This window comes from Triticum aestivum, chromosome 3B (genome assembly GCF_018294505.1).
Source record: "Triticum aestivum cultivar Chinese Spring chromosome 3B, IWGSC CS RefSeq v2.1, whole genome shotgun sequence".
Classification (NCBI taxonomy): Eukaryota; Viridiplantae; Streptophyta; class Magnoliopsida; order Poales; family Poaceae; genus Triticum; species Triticum aestivum.
The window spans coordinates 387,860,318-387,866,025 of NC_057801.1; positions in this window are offsets into that span (position 1 = coordinate 387,860,318).

The window sequence follows — 5,708 nt, forward strand, 5'->3', positions numbered from 1 at the left end:
AGATGTGTCGTTCTTAACATTATGCATTTTCTGCATCTTCAGCCACACCGTCTTCCGACTCACCGCAGCTGCTCCAACAAGGGAAGCATACACCAGAAGGGAGCTATAGTCCCCACTCAATAGTTCCCTGCATCGAATGCACGTGCCCGACATGGACAACCACAACAACTTCAGGGCCATCGACAAGTCAGCACATGACGCTCACTCCTATGGATGGCGGCCAGATAAGTTGTACCCTCACCTTACTTGCATGCAACATTTATGGCTTTGTTATTCATCTAAGCATGGAAAATAGATTATCACATTTCACTGTATATTCATGCTGATATCTTACGGTTCTTGTTCAGGATTTAACGTTGTTCCATAGTTCAGCTAAGAGACTTGTTCTTTAGGTAACATTGTTCCAAAGTATCATCCATCAGCCAATGCTATCCCACAGGCTGGTGATTGTAGTATTATACCACTTCTAGTATTACCTATGTTGTTCTTTAATACTCTTGTGTGCCATCTAGTTAATCTCGAATACAAATGATACATATTTTGTAGCTTTCATCTGTGTTTCCCTTTAGTTTTTTAGACCTGTTGCTGCTAGTTAACCCTAGTCCTACTATTTATGTCATCTCCTACGGGCACTCATTACATAAATATAACTACTAGTTGTCTTCCATGCATGTCAGATATAATTGCACACACTGATTTATCCACAAGAACCTCACGGAGCAATGTAACGGCCAACAAACTTAACGTCAATGATACCCAATATGATGGAACATGTAAAGGCAGTCCTTCACAAGACTTGCAGAAATATGATGAATCCTATTCACCCCACAAGGTCCTTGCTCTAACTTGGCCCGTGATATGGGTACAACATGCATATAATGTCCTGGAGTGCATCTCCTCTGGTGCAATGCCTTGTGCTTAGCCTGGTGGTCATGCATGTAAATATGGCATGCCTTCCCGTTCTTCAGTACCTATTCCATTCATGATAACATGTTTTCAAATTCAACTACTGTCATTCTACTCTATCTTAATGCCATCAGCTTAGTTTGGATATCATGCTTCTGAATATCTTATGCATTGTTATTCATCAGTATGTACTTCATCTGTCTACCATACCATGTTCTTTTTTTTACATTGAACTGTTGTTCTAGTGGTCTATTGCAATGCCATCTTAGTTTCCCAATCATACACGCATATGTTGCCTTAGTGTTTTTCTGTATTTATTCCGCTAGCATACAGTTTTACATTCAAGTAGTGTTTTTTACAGTGTTGTCCAGTCGTATCCCTATAGCTCTTACATCGTACTCCCCCTGTCCGGATTACATGTCGCGGAAATGGATAAAAATGGATGTACCTAGAGCTGAAATACGCCTAGACCCATCCATTTATTTTCGGATGGAGGGAATACATGTCAATATGTCATGCCTTTCTATTCTTCAGTACCTATTCCATCTCTGTTGTAGCATGTTTTATAATTGAAGCACCATTCTTCTATATAAGGCATGCAAGGGGAAGACGGCTATGTTAGAATCTGAAGGGTTACAAACCAGGTCTTTGCAAAAGATCGAAATGCCAGGAGATAGTAAACCAACTCCAGTTTTCATAGATACTGCTCCAGCACAGAGAAACCCAACTCCTACTGATAATAAGCAGATTCCAGTGTCCAAAGAACTAGTCCGCTCGTGTCTAGCAAAAATATGTCAACTCCACTCTAAGAAGCGTGTGTGTATCCTTGCATCATGAAATTTTATAGCATTCTGATAATATTTTCTACATGTTTCTTACCCATCTCTCTTTTAGAAAATAAGGTTAAACGATAGAAGATTTTCTGCACTAGGGTCGTATTCGAGGAAAGTATCTCGCCGGAATTCTCTGTGCTCCAATGCTGATGTAAATACCTGTTTTATATCACTATTTTTTACATCAGCATGTATTTTGTTAATCGGCGTGAATCCAACCTTTATCTGATCTAAATTTAGTTGTAGCAAAATGTAGGGGCTGTTTAGTTCCCAGCCACAGTTTGCCAAGCCAAAATTTGGCAGCCACAGTTTAGTTGGCATGTGTTTGGTTTTTGACACACTTTGGCTTGCCACACTTTATTGCCCCTATGGCCCACTTGTCATAGAGATAATTTTTTTGCCAACTTTTCCCAAAGTTTGGCGTCCAATTTCTCAGCCACACTTGTGTGGCTTGCCATACTCGTGTGGCCATGGCAAGCCACACTTTGGCTTGGCCACACTAGTCTCCAACCAAACAGACCCTAAAGGCGACAATGTCGATTTTTGTAAGGAAAACTGCCTGGTAGTTTTGCATACTGAGCTGCATGAGTGTACTATCTCATATCATGCACATTACTAAATTGTAGTGCTGCTCTGGTTGCCCATTCATTCATTGTGTCAATGTTGCTTTCATATTACCTTACCTCGCTGATGAGAGATGTGCCTTACTGTGTTAATTTGGTGTAGGCTGGTGTGGTTTGGTTGCCCAAACGTTCGTCGTGTCAATGTTGCTTTCCTATTATCTAACCAAGCCAATGATAGGAATGCTAGTGTGTTAATTTGGTGCAGGCTGCTGAAGATAAGATGAAAAACTCTGAAAACAGCAAGGCAACCCCATTGTTTCTTTTCAATAAATCTAGGCCAGGTAATATGGCAATGACTCTTGATTAATCTGTTCGGTTCCCCTCCTAATTTATGTTGTGATGCAGTGGTCGAGACACTTTTCACTTCAATAATACAAGACTGCCAAAATTGCCATCTGAATCTATTCAGTTTCCTCTATCTCTAATGCAACGCAAAAATGTATGTTTGTGAACCAATTACTGGCTGAAGCAATGATGGAAACTGTGGAGGAATCAGAGGTGCACATTCGTGCGCAACAACAACTTATCAATGTTTTCAGAGACAGTGTAGCAAAGCAGCAAGAACTTGCCCACATGCTTATGGGCGTCATCCGCGCTGAGGTTGCATATTGTGATGTTGTAGATCATTAGGTTCTGTTCATTTATTTGCACTGTCATCAATCTTTGATTGCCCAGTGGATGTAATTTCCTGTAATATATGCTGGATTTGCAACGTTTTCCCCTGTATATCGTTCCTTTGCTTAGCGCGCCTCGCATTCCAGCTCAATGGTCACTAGGAAGCTAAAAAAGCAGTGAAATTATTAGTTAGCACGAACAGTTGTGGGCCCTATAAGAAGGAAGAAGTCCACTGGCCTTAATGAGCTTCCCTAATGGGCTTGCAGGGGCCAAAATTCTCATAGGCCTTTGATTGATCGGTTTTGGTCCTGTGCATAATTGCTCGTTGTAATGGGCTCAAATTATCTAATTCGGCCTACAGACATGTTCAAACTTTAGTGGGCCCAATAAGTTAATGGGTTGTTACCAGGCCGAAAGTTAATGGTCGGCCCTGCTACCTCCCGTGTCGTTTACAGGCCGACATCAAAGCAGGCAACAGGTGGGCCCATTTGATTTCACGGGCCATTAACAGGCCTATACGAAGGTCGGGCTACATAGGACCCAACTATACTGTGGGCCTTTAGCAGGCCGAAAGAGATAGGGGGCTCGTACTGGACCATGAAGAGTATGGGCCGCTAAGAGGCCGAAAGTCAGGTCGTATTGTATATGGCCCAACTATGTTGTGGGCCTTTAGCAGGCCGAAAGAAAAACCGGGCTAGTATTGGACCATGAAGAGCATGGGTCATTAAAAGGCCAAAACTCAGGTCCGACTACAAATGGCCAACTCATTTATGGGTCGTCAACAGGCTGAAAGACTCACCGGGCCGGAAATTGGCCCAACACTTAAATGGGTCGCTAAAAGGCCGAAAGATGTACATCCTGAAAATTGGCCCATCCCTTGAATGGGTAGTTAACATGCCGAAACCACATCGGGCCGATATTGAGCCCAAATATATAGCAGGCTGTTAACGGGCTCGAACTGACGATGGGTTGCAATGGTGTCAAATCGTTAAAGGGTCGTTGACAAGCCGAATTGGCACATCTCGTATGGGCTGTGGGCTTAAATGGACCTGACACAAGTAGGCCGTATATGGGCCACTATTGGGCCGTGCCACGTGTCGGCCTATCATAGCCGCCTCATGTTCAGTGAGTGGATGAGATATGTCCCAACGGTGAGCCAACACGTGTTTCCTCCGGCCAATGAGAATTTTACACATGGAAAATCCTCATTTGTCCGGGCTGTTAACGGGTTATTGGATCCAAACCGGAACCCGATAGCTTAACGGCGACCCGTTACGGTGGATGCCACGTGTCGGTCACCCTTGCTGAAAGCACTTCTGTGATGTGCGATTTATCGTCATGGAAGTGGACACTTCTATGATGATAATTTTGGTAATGTCATGGAACACTTCTATGACAGCACATGTATGAATATCTTGATTCTGTCATAAAATCATCATGGATGTACATGCATGACAGAAAACGTGACTGAGGGAGTCCTGGACTAGGGGGTGTCCGGATAGCCGAACTATCATCGTCGGCCAGACTCCAAGACTATGAAGATACAAGATTGAAGACTTCGTCCCGTGTCCGGATGGGACTTTCCTTGGCGTGGAAGGCAAGCTTGGCGATATGGATATGTAGATCTCCTACCATTGTAACCGACTCTGTGTAACCATAGCCCTCTCTGGTGTCTATATAAACCGGATGGTTTTAGTCCGTAGGACAACAACAATAACAACAATCATACCATAGGCTAGCTTCTAGGGTTTAGCCTCCTTGATCTCATGGTAAATCTACTCTTGTAATACCCACATCATCAATATCAATCAAGCAGGACGTAGGGTTTTACCTCCATCAAGAGGGCCCTAACCTGGGTAAAACATCGTGTCCCTTGTCTCCTGTTACCATCCGCCTAGACGCATAGTTTGGGACCCACTACCCGAGATCCGCCGGTTTTGACACCGACATTGGTGCTTTCATTGAGAGTTCCTCTGTGTCGTCACCTATAGGCTCGATGGCTCCTTCGATCTTCAACAATGACGCGGTCCAGGGTGAGACTTTTCTCCCCGGACAGATCTTCGTATTCGGCGGCTTTGCACTGCGGGCCAATTCGTCTGGCCATCTGGAGCAGATCGAAAGCTACGCCCCTGGCCGCCAGGTCAGATTTGGAAGTCTTAACTTCACGGCTGACATCCGCGGAGACTTGATCTTCAATGGATTCGAGCCACAGCCGAGCGCGTCGCACTATCACGATGGGCATGATTTAGCTCTGCTCCCGGACAGTGCCCTGGAGGCCGCACACGAGTCCTCTCCGACCCTCCATTCGGAGCCGGCTGCGTAGATCGAGGACGGGTGGTTAGACACCGCCTCGGGGGCTGCAACCTCTACGGCGAGAGAGTCGAATACTGACTTTGTCCCTTCTGAAGCTCGTGACTCCAAGGTGCCGGACTCCTTGCCGGACTCTGAACCTCCCGCGCCCCCTCCAATCGAATCCGATTGGGCGCCGATTATGGAGTTCACCGCTGCGGACATCTTTCAGCACTCACCTTTCGGCGACATCCTGAGTTCGCTAAAGTATCTCTCGTTATCAGGAGAGCCCTGGCCGGACTGCGGTCGGGACGGTTGGGATGCGGATGACGAAGAAATTCAAGACCCACTGACCACCCACTTAGTAGCCGCTGTCGATGATCTAACCGACATCCTAGACTTCGACTCCGAAGACATCGACGGTATGGACGACGATGCCGGA